At 40.6% G+C, this 15,766-nt stretch overlaps 1 long non-coding RNA gene across 1 annotated transcript in view; it reads left to right on the forward strand.

Annotated features, from left to right (window-relative positions):
* Nucleotides 1-6,990, forward strand: part of LOC139626472 (uncharacterized) — an 18,142-nt gene extending 11,152 nt beyond the window's left edge. Inside the window, exons 2-3 of the long non-coding RNA XR_011692303.1 lie at nt 28-278; nt 4,595-6,990. This is a non-coding gene — a long non-coding RNA (uncharacterized lncRNA). The remainder of the gene's footprint in view (nt 1-27; nt 279-4,594) is intronic.
* Nucleotides 6,991-15,766: the final 8,776 nt, after the last annotated feature.

A 15,766-nucleotide genomic window follows, 5' to 3' on the forward strand; every position in this document is an offset into this window, starting at 1 on the left:
CCTGCATTTCTTGTATGTGTTGTGCAGGTCATTTCTTGGACTGGAGCTGGAGCAGGAGGGGCAGAGAAGAGGCTGACACCCAGGGCCTGTGCAGCAGCAACCAACATGGGCACCTGTGGGGCCACTGGAGCCAGCGTCACCAGCTGAGGGCCCAAGGGTGGAGCAGGGAAGTACTGCTGCTGAGGAAGCAGTTTTACAGCTGCTGGTGTTGTGACTGCGGGGGAGACCTTCCTCTTCACCTGCTCCTGGCCTGGGGTGCTGCTGGGCAGGCGACACTGGTGAGCTCGGTCTGGTTTGGTGCTGTCGTGGGGATTTGACAGGACAGTGTGTGTGTGTGACTGAGTCAGTGTATGTGTTCATGGTGATGGAGAAACATGGTGTGATTGACTGATGCATTTATCTGTACGGCAATGAGGAATAAGACACATCAGGTTCTGGATCCAAACACAATACTCGTGAGTAGGATTACAGTGTTGCTCTGCTTTGTTCGCATGGGTCTTGTTAAAAGAATATAAAATATCACTAGATGTTATTGAATCCACTTGTTTGACTTTGTGCATTTCTTCCTGCTTTGTTCATCCTCAAAAATATTTTTGCCACACAGAAACTACCGTACTGCAGCTGCAAAGATTATTAAAGACATTACATTACCATAGAAATCTGGTCTTGATTTTGTAGTGATTAAAAATATTAAATGTAGCACAGGTCGAGTCTTCAACATTTATTTACATCTACCTCATGTAGAACAATCATGACAGTAACCAAATAGTCCACTGTGGAAACATAATCCTGTCTGTGACTTTAAAACCTTGATGCAAATGAAGTCAACTAAAAGTCTGAGAGTTACTACTGGAAAAAAAAGCAGGAAGCCCTTAAAGTCAACTTGTGCTTCCACATAAATGAACTTGTTTACGCTGCTCAAAGCGTCGCTGTATTCAAATAGCCTGTCTGGTTGTGCTGCAGGCACTGCAGGCTGCTCTGGGACCACTTTACATCCTGACAGTCGATGCAGTAAAATCTCAGTCACATGCTAATTATGTCCCACTGGAACATGCATTGTAGGGGTAAAGGCAATATATGGAAATTATGTTAAAGGACATATCAACACAGTATAGAACTAAAACGACTAACCCTGTTAGCTTGTATCAGTGACAATATGAAGTGTAATCTGAATTTATTTACTCTGTAAAATGTTAACAAAGCATGTTGAATCCTAATTTTAGTGTTTGAATAACTTGAAATTGAACCGTCATCAATTTCTTTCTCTGTTTTACCATGTGAGGTCTCAGCCCCACGGGCTTTATTTCACTAGGTGAGGTGGAATCACATTTCCTGGTCAACTTCATTTCCTTTTTTAATCACCTCAGTGTGAAATTTGACTTTTGTGTCATCATGGCAGATGTGATCAATGTTTTTGCTAATCTAGGAAATGAAACATGAAACCACCAAAATATCTGGTCACCAATTTAATGACAAGAGAAATTAAAAGAGAGCCGATAAGCTGCACATTGGATGGGTTGTTGTGATGTCAGCTAAAGGTAGGTGCTTGTGAATTGTATATAAGAAGTATTGGTGGGGTGCCTTGGTAGCTCACCTGGTAGAGCGTGTACCATTAAGGCTTAGTCCTCACTGCAGCGGTACGGGGATCAAATCTAACCTGTGGCCCATTGCTGCATGTCATTCTCTCTCTCTCTCACTGTACCTACAAATAAAGGCATAAAAAGCCAGGAAAAAAAAGTATTGCTGGCCAAAAATGAATCATCATATTCCACGAGTCTGCTCTCCAGCCTGACAATAGCTCCCACCTTCTCAGCTTTTACATGTCACCAAACTAAATGAAAGCATCTCAGTCTAAAACACTGTTACAACCCACTTCAGTACTGTGTGAGGAAGTTCATCTCACTTAAGCAGTGTGGTAGGTGTTAAGTTTTCCCCTTGTGCCATACCATCACTGTGTGCGCTCACTGCTGAGACCGCTCCACATTACAAACCCATACACTGCAGTCATCTCAGCTGCGGCTGGTTCCAGCTCTCGGGCGAACAGCTCTCACTGCAGGTGCAGCCTGTTGAGCTCTGATTAGGTTACTAATGTAACAGAAGTCATTTTTCATTTCACAATTAATCAGTGAATCACTATAACACATGTAAATCACAAAATATTATTCTACTTGAACTTGGGGCAAGCTGTATATTTCACAAATATTACACATAACACCTATTTAACTGTCATGTGACTAGTTTGATCCAATCATCAGTAAGTGAAATACTAAATACTAAGAAATAGGATCAAAGATTTTTTTGTCTGTGTCCATGTTTAGAATCACTATCACATACTGTAATAGTAATCATGTATACTAAACTATGTATATTCTCTCTTTACATAAACTTGTTGACAGTGATTCCTGAGACATAATCCTCTCAGGTAGAGGAGCTAACCTGCTGTAATCATAGGAGGTGTTATGTAAACTAGATGCAAATATGATGCTAATTCCATTCACAGCAGACCATATGCCAGCACAAATGAACATCATACAGCACCAGGTGCTCTGAGATATTATGTACAAGTTGTCATTATGTTTACAAGAACTTGATGTTAAATGTGACATGTTTTCACTGATTAATGGGATCATCATGCTTTAGAGAAGTGAATTATCATTCTTTATGGTTTCTGTAGTTAGAAAACAACATTTCAATTAGAGCTGTATTCACAACTGTCTCTGGCTCCAGTGACAGACCCCACAGAGGTAAATAGATGCTCTACACATGGCTGGATGCCACACACCATACTGAGGGCAGTGAACACCTGCAGGCCCAACCAGACAGAAACCAAGTCGCTCTTAAAATGACATGTGAATAATAATACAGCCATCGTAAATTAAGTGTACTGCACTTTGTCAAGTGGCATGCTGAGAATAAAATACAATGAGAGGAGTCAAGTGTCATTTAATATTCCATCTTGTCCCACGAAATGAATAAGGTGCATTTTCATATGTGTAATTGTAACTGGAGACAACAAGCAGCTTGTAACACATTAAATGCAGTGACACAGTCAATAAGAAGAAAAGTTATGAAATGATGGAATTATTTTTTTGTGGAAACCTTTTTAATTCTGTCAAAGTGACACTATCCACTTATTTCTTCATGGTTACTTATAGAATCTGTCTTTGAATTTTACCTTCCTTGTTGGTTTAAATGCTGCTGGAAGTCCATGCAATGTCCTAACAAGCTGTGCAAACTTTCAGTGGGCAAATGGTTTTAGCACAGGAGACAGAAGTCATTCACACTTTCTCACCTGCCCCACGTGACACACAATAATCGGCGATACAACATTCAGAGGAACATTTCACAACTTTGTTTTCACCCTCCTGGCACCGGATGTCAATATAACATCAGAAAGACGTTTGACTCTAACCACTGGAACATCGCACTGACGTTAGATTTTGGTTGGAAATGAAAATCAGGTTTAAATCAAAACCCAACATTCACTAACTGACACTGTGATGTTGAGCTGATGTTTAGTAGAGGTTGGGTTTTGCTCATGACTAGAATGTGGATATTTTTGGGTCAAGATTACCTTAACATGAAACATTTAGAAGACGTTGGATTTTGGTTACTTAACAGCACAACTTAAAAATAAAGAAAATATCAACATCAGCTGTCGTCAGTATTCTACGTCAAATTAACGCTGGCACTAGACATCCTGATATTGAATTTTGGTCACCTGAAGTCACAACCTACATTCAACCAAATACCAACATTTAATGACATTAGTGGCCAGCTTGGTGCCTGCTGGGAAGCTTTTTACAGAACCTTTTAAATTATTCTGGTATGACAAGTTTTTTACTTTTTGTTGTTCTATTTTTGAAAAATAAAAATGATCTTGCTGCAGAGTTTATGTCGCTTTTAGCCCATCCACTGTCAGTACCACTTTTTTTTAAACTACACCTGGTGGGTGCCAAACACAGAAATTTTCACATCCTACAAACAGGGGCTTTAAAGCTATAATATGTAACTTTGCACATTCAAAAGTCTAAAAATGACAAGACCTATGTTATTTATTTTTTTGAGTTGTGGTCTTACATTATACCAAATATTTCTAGCAATTCCCAAACCAGAGAAATAGTGATTTTAATCATGGTAATGGTTTGTTTCATTCGGTTGCCTGTCAATGACGTCACATCCCCTATGGGCATGCATCAGTGCTGTGGTTCCCTGAATATTTTTCAATGAAGATTTTTTTTTTAAAGCATTGCATTTGCCTGCTAGAAGTTCAAAATAGATTTTTATCCTGTTTTAAGCCACATTTTACACTTTTCACCCCCCCCCCCCCATTTAATTTTCATATATATATATATATAAATATATTTCAATCGGATGAAGGATTTTAGTCATCGGACATCTGGATCTGAAGTTATCAGCGAAAAAAACCAGGCAAATGTTTGTAAGCTCAGGTCTCATTCACTCATGGATGTCCACGCATCCACTCCAAAATGCCTTGTGTCCACAGAAGAGCGTAGGCGAATCACTGATTTCTTAAGCGAAACTGCCTTATTCAACGTTTCTTTTAACCCCATGGTCTGTTTGTTATGGACAGGAGGACACCTCTGCTGACCGGCTGCCAGTAAAAACTGATAAAAAGTGACAGAGACAAGTTGAAGGACATGCAATACAGGGTCCCAGGTCTGTTTATTGAGGAGAGGAGGAGACCTCAGCGGATCATTCAGCACCAGGTAAAAACCTCCTGAACAACTGACACTGAAGGAAGCCAGACCGGAAGAATCTTACGGCAATGGAGGTGAAGACAACAACTCCCATGATCCCATGCTATTTCATGACGATTTACCCAACGCCATCTTTTGTCATTTTTTGAAGTTACATACTACTTAATTTTATTAAATTAGTCACAGGATGTAGCCACGACGAGCTTTCTCAGACACATAATACATTAAATGCCAAGTTCGTCTTAATTTTTTGTATGAAATGATTTGGAAGATGTGACCTTTCAAATAGTTTCTCATATGTGCATTTTGGCCTTAAAGTTCTTTACTTCATTACTTCATTAGAGTTTGCCAAATAGGCAAATATCTACACTATAACGGGTGGATTTGATTTGTATATGTAGAAGAAGCATGCTGTGGAGGCACAGTGTTGGACTGCGGTCAGGCTGTACCCCCTCCCTTCTTTGTTCAATTCCTGAAACAAGCCACCAGATGGTCGTCCCCAGGATTCAGCCACTTAGGGGATGTATGCTGGGAAAAGTAGCTAATATTAGACATATTAAAGCATTTCCCAGGTATTTCCACTGACATATGGCAAAAATCATCTTTGACTCTAAGCACAATGTGAATGAAATCTAAACATGCAGAGGCAAAACTGTAACTCCCCTGATCTGAGGCTGAGGTCTAACTGTATCCCCTGAAACCTTGTTGTTGCGTAGGCAAAGAACATACGATCAACTTTGTTCTCAAGTAAGATGATAATTCATATTATTACTATAAGAAGCATCTCTACTAGTCAATGATCTGATAACTGATCATCACATTGATCTGCTCTGTCTGACTGAAACCTGGCTGCAGCAGGATGAATATGTTAGTTTAAATGAATCAACACCCCCCACTCATGTTAACGTTCATATCCCATGAAGCACAGGCCGAGGAGGAGGGGTGGCAGCCATTTATCACTCCAATTTATTAATAAATCCTGAGCCTAAGGTTAATCATAATTCATTTGAAAGCCTTATTCTTAGTCTGTCACACCCAAACTGGAAAACACAAAAACCAGTCCTACTAGTTACTGTATATCGTCCACCTGCCCCTTACTCTGAGTTCTTATTTGAGTTCTCAGACTTTTTATCTGAGTTAGTTCTCAGCACAGATAAAGTTGAGAAGGTAGTTACAAACCAGTTATGTGATTATTTGCACAGGAATGGTTTGTCTGAAGATTTTCAGTCAGGTTTTAGAGTCCATCATAGCACAGAAACAGCTCTGGTTAAGGTTACCAATGATCTCCTCATAGCTTCAGACAATGGACTTGTCTCTATACTTGTCCTACGAGATCTTAGTGCTGCATCTGACACCATTGATCATAAGATTCTATTACAGAGACTAGAGCATATGGTCGGCATTAAAGGAACCGCACTAAGCTGAAGGAAGCCAGACTGGGAGAATCTTATGGCAATGGAGGTGAAGATCCCATGATCCCATGCTATTTCATGACGATTTACCCAACGCCGTCTTTTGTCATTTTTTGAAGTTACATACTACTTAATTTTATTAAATTAGTCACAGGATGTAGCCACGACGAGCTTTCTCAGACACATAATACATTAAATGCCAAGTTCGTCTTAATTTTTTGTATGAAATGATTTGGAAGATGTGACATTGATCATAAGATTCTATTACAGAGACTAGAGCATATGGTCGGCATTAAAGGAACCCCACTAAGCTGGTTCAAGTCATATTTGTCAGATAGACTCCAGTTTGTTCATGTTAATAATAACTCTTCTATCATCAGTCATGGAGTTCCACAAGGTTCTGTGCTGGGACCAATACTTTTCACTCTATATATGCTTCCTCTAGGAAACATTATTAGGAGGCACCAGATAAATTTCCATTGTTACGCAGATGACACCCAGCTGTACTTATCCATGAATCCAGGTGAGACTAACCAGGTAGCCAAGCTTCAGGTGTGTCTTAAGGACATAAAAACCTGGATGACCAGTAATTTCTTACTCTTAAATTCAGACAAAACTGAAGTTATTGTAATTGGCCCAAAACACCTCAGAGATACACTATGTGATAATATACTGACTCTGGATGACATCACCTTGACCTCCAGTGCTACAGTCAGAAACCTTGGTGTCATTTTTGACCAGGGCTTGTCCTTTACTTCACATATAAAGCAAGTCTCTAGGACAGCCTTCTTCCACCTGCAGAACATTGCAAAAATCAGACCCATTCTGTGTCTAAAGGATGCTGAAAAGCTAGTTCATGCATTTATTACCTCAAGACTGGACTACTGTAACTCTTTATTGTCAGGATGTCACAAAAAGCCTCCAATTGATCCAAAATGCGGCAGCACGAGTACTGACAGGAACTAGGAAACGGGATCACAACTCTCCTGTGTTAGCTTCTCTGCATTGGCTCCCTGTAAAATCCAGGATAGAATTTAAAATCCTCCTCCTCACCTACAAAGCCATTAATGGTCAGGCACCATCGTACCTTGGAGAGCTTATAGTTCCCTATTTTCCCAATAGGACACTTCGCTCTCTAAATGCAGGTCAACTTGTGGTTCCCAGAGTTTGTAAGAGTAGAATGGGGGCAGAGCCTTCAGCTATCAGGCTCCTCTCCTGTGGAACCAGCTCCCAGTGTGGGTTCGGGAGGCAGACACCCTCTCTACCTTTAAGATCAGGCTTAAAACTGTCTTGTTTAGTAAAGCTTATAGTTAGGGCTGGCTCAGGTATGTCCTGACCCATCCCTTAGTTATGCTGCTATAGAGCTAGACTGCTGGGGGATTCCCATGATGCACTGGGCCCTCTCTCTCTCTCTCTCTCTCTCTCTCTCTCTCTCGACTACTTTATGCCATTAACTTTGTATTTTTCTCTCCCCCGTAGTTTGTGCTTCTCCTCTCTCTCCCTCTCTCTGTCCTCATTCTGCAGGTATCTCTGCCTCGGGAGCAGCAGGATCCAGATCCACCACTACTCATCTTTACTATTAACCACTGTTATCTGTCATTATTATTGATAACACCATTACCTATATAGCTGTTCCTGGTCTCTCTCTCTCTCTTTTCTCCTCTCTCCTCCCCCCACCCCCACCCCCCCTTTTTCTCCTCCTAAACCCAACCGGTCGAGGCAGACGGCCACCCACCCTGAGCCCGGTTCTGTTGGAGGTTTCTTCCTGTTAAAGGGAGCTTTTCTTCCCCCCTGTTGCCAAGCGCTTGCTGTTTGTGGGAACTGTTGGGTTTTTCTCGATAACAAAGTAAAGTGCCTCGAGATACTGTATATTATGATTTGGCGCTATACAAATAAAATTGAATTGAATTGAATTGAATGTTAAGATAACTGCACTGCAGAAACTGACTGAGTGTGAAACACCGATACATAAAGCTCAGCGTAAGTTTAATCAGGAACTCTCTCTCCTTGTAATCACCTGCCTTCAGGTGTTTGGCACCAATTAGATCTCGCCACAATCTCAACCAGCCAATCACGTTGTCCCTGTCATACTTTGAAATCTGTTCTGCTCTCCCTTCCTGTCAGCTGTCATGTCAGTGTATTCTGCTGCAACACTCCTCCAGTCTTCACATTCAGTGCAGACTGAGCTCATCAGAGTTCACATCACATCCAGACCTCCAGCTCCTCTTCTTCCATCATCAGGACCACCACCAGGGCTGAGACCCTGGGGGGTTTCCTATATTTCACATAGCCTCACCACTTTTTCACATATGATGACATCACAATGGGCTCTGATCACCAAAGACTCACATCTCTCACTTTTCCTCTCTTGTTCTGCACATCAATAAAGGTTTACTCGTAAACACAAATGAAGTCCCCCCTGATTGAAACAGTGTTGCATCTGCATGTCAAAGCTGATGTAACATTGTTTCACTGTGCTACTAGGTAACAACATTTACAGCATTTTTTCTCAGGTGGTAGATTTCAGACACAATCGTCCTCATTCACAGAGTGTACAATCATTTTACGCACAAATCTGGGACTCATAAACATTTTCTTACCTGAATTTGTTCGTACAAATTTAGAACTGCCTGAGACCATGTGTTCGCACAAATACTGAAAAGACACCTTTTAACTAAATGCATAGCATTTAAAACTCCATTCATTACAAAGGCTTTAATAGACACCAGTATTTAAAAGTGTTCATTTCCTAATGAATTGGTTTAAGTAAATTAAATGTAATAGTTTTGAAAAATGGTAGGTTTAAATGCCTGATTTTAAAGTGGCAAACTGCATACTACCATTATGAAATAACAGCCATGTTAGACACACAAAATTGAAGCCACAGGCTGTTTCTGGAGCATATCTACATCTTTTGAAGCAAATTAAACAGACAACTCTACAAAACATGTGCTTATCTATTAGTTGGACAACCAGTAATTGTTTCAGTGTTATATGAAGGTCTTTTATGTCTGTTGCTATGGCCTCCATGAGAGCCAGCTGGTTTAGGACATCCCTGACGGTCAGGACGCAGGCATGCCGGCACGCCGGCAAGAGTCCTGAGGCGTGCTGTGGTGAGTGGGCGGTACAGCTGGCAGCTGGGAGTGAGAGGTTGACGGCACATCATCCTCCTCTCCAGCATCGCCTGGGCCTACAATTAAAATTTGAAGTATTGTTTGCATTTCTATTTTCATTTGAATAAAATGTAAAATGTAATGTTCTGATTGCATTGTACTTGTTTATTATACAGAACACAGGGAAATGCAAATAGGCTCTCATTTAATAAATTACCTCTGAGTTAAACTCTTTGCTGTTTATCATATTCACCCTCATTTCTCTTCACCTTAAGTATTCCACTTAAGGTGGTCCTTGTTTCCACCTGCTTACTTTTCTTTCTTCTGGTTATTCTTTTTTTCTCATCACTTTTAACATCAAACCATTTCTTTTTTACCTGAGCCACAGTCATCACATCAGTGAAAGCAGCATTCACTGCTTCTGTTTTTCCAACCATCATGACTCCTGAGGAAACACTTTGGTGAGGTGTGCCTTCTGTTTCTGTTTCAATTTCTGCAGTGATGAAATTCTGCTGCCTTTTTGCTTTAGGAGCCATTCCTGTCCCACCAACACCACTTTCTCCATTACACACCCAGACAAATACATTTCCTTCTACACTCACCTGCTACTTTATTAGGTACACCTGTTCAACTGCCCCTAAACGCAAATATCTAATCAGCCAATTACATGGCAGCAAATCAATGCATTTAGGCAGATAGACGTGGTCAAGACGACCTGCTGAAGTTCAAACCGAGCATCAGAACAGAGAGGAAAGGTGATTTAAGAGACTTTGAACGTGGCATGGTTGTTGGTGTCAGACGGGCTGGTCTGAGAATTTCAGAAACTGCTGATCTACTGGGATTTTCCCGCACAACCATCTCTAGGGTTTACAGAGAATGGTCCGAGAGAGAGAAAATATCTGTTTTAAAGTCTTTCAATAATCACAAATTAAATTCAATCATACTAACTTATGAAATGACCTTTAATACAATTGTTGTTAAAAAAAAAAAAAAAAGTTTTAGAAAGCTTTTTAGTCTTTTAGAGTCTACAACTACTTATTCAATGAGAATAATTTTTTCAGTATACCAAGCCCAAAAATAAATTAGATGCAGTTAAATGAACATGGAGCTGAACATAGGCCTCTTTAGAAAACAAAAATGGCCTCTTCAAATAAAATCACTGCTACCTCACCATTGGCCTGTGTGACCCTGCTCTCTTGCTCTGTGTGTGACCAGCGCTCTCTCTACCGTGCGTCTCATGTGCAGCACCAGCAGCAGGCCTATCCATCAGCTCCGTGGCAGGTGTTCTTCATACGTGTTGTTTAACTTGCTCATCAAAGTAGCGGTCCGTATACCTGATATCCAATGAGGCTGCAGTGCAGAAAAAAAGGGTTTGACTCTATTTGATCAAAGTGTTTGTGTACAGCCTCTAATAATGCAGTCTGTGCTGTTTTGACACTATGGTCTGTGTCGGCCTCCTTGCTTAAAAGACATTTCAGGGCTCTCTCTGAGGGGATGGCATCTGCACCTTGCCCTCTTACACGTGCCAGGGTTGTGTCCAACCTGTGGCTGTTATCGGTGTTACTATCACCTGCTGGCAAATGACAGCAAATAACAGCAATAAAAATTTAACCAACACAAAGCTGACACAAGACAACAGATAAATATCGGCCTTTGCCTTCGGTGAATGTCATCTTATTTGCCACTAGGCTGATGACAGTTAACAAGGTGAATATCAGCCAATACCGATGTACAACCAATAAATTTGGCCATCCCTGGTGCACACTTACTCTGTAAGAACATCTCTACACATATTAGTGAATGAGGCCCATTGTCTGCAATGATCAGTCAGAAATGACAAACCATATAAACCATAGTGGCTCTTTGAATATAATTTGATTGCTTCCTGTATTTTGCAACCATAAGAACACATTAAAGTCCATACTACATTATCATTATCAAAAAATGTGAGTAGTGATTTTTTTTAATAGTACTGGCCCAAAACCTGAAAACCTGTTTCAAGACAGGACAGGAAACACTTACACAAAGTTTCTACCATCCAAGGAGAAGACAGTCGTCATGACTGAAGCCTTTTTCTCATCGAAGTGAAACACAGTAGAAATACAGCAACATGTTGAACCCATGTTTGAGCAGCTTGACTATACAACACATACTCACATAGACACTCACTCACTCTTCTGTCAGAATCATCAGCGATCATTCTCAGCTGTTTGACAGATTTTCTCCCAAGTTCTGCAAAAAAGACGTCAGGAGACACTGAACTTGTTTTCAGTCATTCTGAATTTACAGTGAATCATGTTACACCCCCTGCAAACACTCTTGCAGGTCAAACAGCTCCTGCTAGAAGTCATCAAATCCACTTCAGATGTTCCTGATGTTCCAGTGAGAAAATCAAGGGCCACCTTAGCAGGGGCCAGGACAAACCCCAACATGATTTGCAATATGTTTTTATAAAGCCATAAATCTTATAGCAGTCATTTCCCATCAGAGTTGGGACCTCTTGATGTGAGACCCTCAGCCTCATGATAGAGGTCTCTAATCCAATCCAAAGTCACTCTGAGGGAGGGCACCAGAAACTCTTCAGTCTCTTAACAGTTTGAACCTCAGTGACAATTCTCATGGCTGGTATCACCATACATTTGGTAAATATTCATAAGCCTTCATGTTACAGTTACACCTGTTAGTAGTGATGACTGATCATTGTATGAAGATGATTATAGTGTCTGATTGGGTCGGATGATGAACAACTAGGTCTTCTGTGTGCAGGGTCACATCCAGATGTTCCCATGTGAATGTTTCCTTTACCTTCAACACAACATTTTAACATCTGTAGAACCAGTGTGAGGGTGAGAGGATCAGTAGTGTTCCCAGTATATTCATCTGCCTGTGTCACTACAACAGTCACCAGCAAATATAAATTACAGCAGAAATGTTAGACATGAGAAACCACAGTGTAAAAATAACACTTCATATATAGCTTACAGTGCAGCAGCCTGTACTGTATGAGTCTGAAGCCTGGGTAAAGGAATAAAAAGCCTTTACAATGAAGATGAGCATAGTTCAACAGTCTGAGGCTGGTTGTAATGCAGGAGTCCATAAGTAATGGTGGTAAGTTGCAAAAAGTCCAGGAGCCATTATTAATTGAGTCCTTGTGAGTGAGAGCGTTTATATGTACTCAGGTCACTATTAAAGTTACAATGTGCTAAAGTATAGGAATTTAAATTTGCCCCAGTAACAACTTCTCTCTAAATAAGTGATGCTCCTAGAACAGCACACTGATAATAACTACAGTAGTTAAGAACCATGAACTAACTGTGCTGACGAGACAGTGGAGATATGAGAGGGGAGGAGACAGAGCAGAGCTGGTCACACTGTAACCCTCAGCCACAACTGATTTTTGAGTTTTTCTCTCAACAATCAGTACAAACCTTTTTGTTTACCATTGTCATGTGCAGACCCCCCCAGACAAGACAGTATCTGTGTCTGTTCAGGCATGGTCACTGGAGTATGGGGAGCTAATCTCTGTGGAAATGCAGCTGTTAGCAGCAGGCTGCACATATCTCACCATGGCAGTGTCACAGTAATCTCTGTGGGGTCACCAGCAGCAGGAAATCGAGCTTAATTCCCTTTTGAACTGAGTGCGACGTGCTTGCTTTGAATACTAATGGGTTTTTCTGCAGAACAGAGGTTCAGGGTGGAAGTTAATTATACTGCATATGTCCTGGGCTGCAACACTGCTGACCCTGGAGCTATTAAAACAGGAGAAGGATGGATTATTCAGGAAGTTGGTGCAGATAAGCAATTTGTTATATAAAAAGAAGTCAATGAACGTTGAGAATGTGTATATATAAAAATCAATGTTAAAGTAAAAACAACTGCATTTATAACATAGTCACAGAAAATTCTGACTTTTGATTGGGTGGAAGGTGGTTGAACTCTCAGTAACCAGATGTCGTAGGTGTTTGTTTGCACCTGTATTAAAGTCTAGGTAAAGGCAGCCTTAGCTGAGCTTTATCTTGAGATTGGAGTTAGGGTTGTTCCCAAAAAAGAAAGGATAAGTAGCTTTTCCCTGAGAACCTGTTCGCATGTGAAACCGAGCACTGAGGCACTTTTCTGTGATTATTGTGGCTCAAATTTTAGCTCCTCTTTGAACAAAAATGTGTCTGCAAAATGAATAAATGTAACCACACAAATGTCATTTTAAATGTGTATTGTATGAGCATTAATATCCATGTCCAAATCAAACTAAATAAGGTCATGGTGAGTCGGAGCACCAGCTGCAGAGAGCACCAGAGGAGAGCCGGTCAAGGCAACATAGAAAGAGAGGACTCCCCCACTGAGAAAATTAATTAAATAATGGAGTTGATTATTGTACATTATGAGACTTTTAAAATATATTCTTCAAAACATAATGTGGGGAGGTTTCTGTGAACAAGACTTAAGGAACAGAGATTTAAGGAGTTAAAGCACACACACACAGCATGAAGCTGACACACCAGCAGGCAGCAATGGTCAAGGTCCCCTGATGCAGCCAATAGCACGAGGTAGCAGAGGAGCTGCTCAGTACACTGATCATCCCAGTTCCAACAATGTAACACATCAATGTAACACAGCTGCCCATAAAAACACATCTGACTGTTAACCTCAGCATAAGGTTACTTCCTGGAAACAGCATCAGTCACAACATTATCAACATTATCACCTTGTGCTGGATGTCAGGTTGTAGTTTTGAGTGATGAGTGCCTCCTCATTGTCACTATAGGCATGCTATACCTCGTTAGATTGGTTATAGTCTATAGAATTCAAATATTCAGTTCATTTTGCACTAACCATAAGCACATAAATATGATTGATTAATATCTACAAGTATGGTGTACCAGATTTAACAGCCAGGAAGGTGATTCTATCTATTCTTATAGTCCATAAGGGTCCACAGATCACCAAAATAAAGTGCTTTTTCAGAAAAGTATCCGGGGTATGAATATGGTCAGAGAAGTCCATTAATTATTTACTACCAGCTCATTTCATTGTGTATCTCCTTCCTGTTGCATCAGCGCTGTGTCAGCGGAGGATGTGTTTGTTCGTTAGTTCTCTCTGAACACACTGGGAACCTCCGATCAGATTCCACTCCAAGAGGATGGTGAAGACACCTTTGGTGATGTCACTCTTTTGTGACATCTATGCTCAATAAAGATGTTGACAGCAAAAAAAAAAGAAAAAAAAAAATTAGACCAAACACTTCTTTGCCCTGAGAGGGGAGGGAGCAGCACAGTGAGAGCCTAAGAGAAGGATCAGCTGTGTTTTGAATAGTTTGAAAGGTTTTTTAAAATGCTTAAGAATGTTTTCCACTGACAAAAAAAAATACCATGTATGAGCTGACGTAGTTTAGGTTGGGTTTTAGTCACATACATAAAAAGAACAGAAACAAGAAGATGTTACCTTTCAAATGATATTTCATAAATGCATTTTAGCCTTACAGTTCTTCTAGAGCTTATTAAATTTATGGGTAAATGTGTGCAGGTCTTAATAAGTGGGGATAACAAACATAGGGCCGACTCCTACAGTTATAGTTTTACATAACTGAGGAACACTCCTGAAGAGCTGAGGTGAAATGAAAAAGATTTTGGGATTCTCTGGAGGTGGTAAATAACCATGAACCACAGGCATTCACTTTTGCAAATGCTGATGAATTGGGGGAAGGAGAGTCGGCGTCCTGGTGAGGCTAAGGCAGCGTGCTGACCACCCAACCCTCCCTATTGACTAATGTCCAATGCCTGGACAATGACTGTGAGTAAAGAAAGATATCATTTACCAGGAGGTGGGTGACTGCACCATCATCTGCCTGAAATCCACAACCACCCGGCTACGTAACAGCTTTTCCCACAATCCAGACTTTTGATGTTGTAAGGGTTTTTTTATTTATTTATTTATTTTTTATTTTTTTATTTTTTTATCTTTATCTTTTACTCTTACATGCTTTAAATATAGGCTACTCAGAGCAGTGGAACTCAAACTTAGGTGTTTCATTTTTTGTATTTGTACAAAAATGACAATGGTGTGAAATTCAAATTCACATGAGTGGAAATAAATCATTAATTCAGTAGTATGGATTTGAGGGTCTCGTGCCACACCCCACTGTTTGATCCTCCAGACCCAAAGGTTTGCATGACCTTGAATAATGTGAACAGGAAGCTAGTGCCTTGGGCTGTCTCAACTATCTTTGGCTTGGTGGTGAGAACTTGGTCATGGCCTTGATGACTAAAGGAGAAAAGGAATAACCTGTGGAAAGCATGTGCCAGTACACATACTCTTAACAGGAATGGATCACCAGATTTTGTCTATGATCACATGTTCAAATGGGTCCCAGTAATATAACACATGCTGGTATTGCATAAAAAGGTGCAGGTGGGATGACTTGGTCTGGTTTCCATGTAATCCAACAGGTAAAGTAGAACTGCACCACATTTGTGTCATAAGAGTCAGAAGCTAATTCCCAGTCAGGATAAAGATTCTCATACTC

The sequence above is a fragment of the Trachinotus anak genome, unplaced genomic scaffold (genome assembly GCF_046630095.1).
Source record: "Trachinotus anak isolate AG129_WGS33_773 ecotype Australia unplaced genomic scaffold, CSIRO_AGI_Tana_v1 ptg000010l, whole genome shotgun sequence".
Classification (NCBI taxonomy): Eukaryota; Metazoa; Chordata; class Actinopteri; order Carangiformes; family Carangidae; genus Trachinotus; species Trachinotus anak.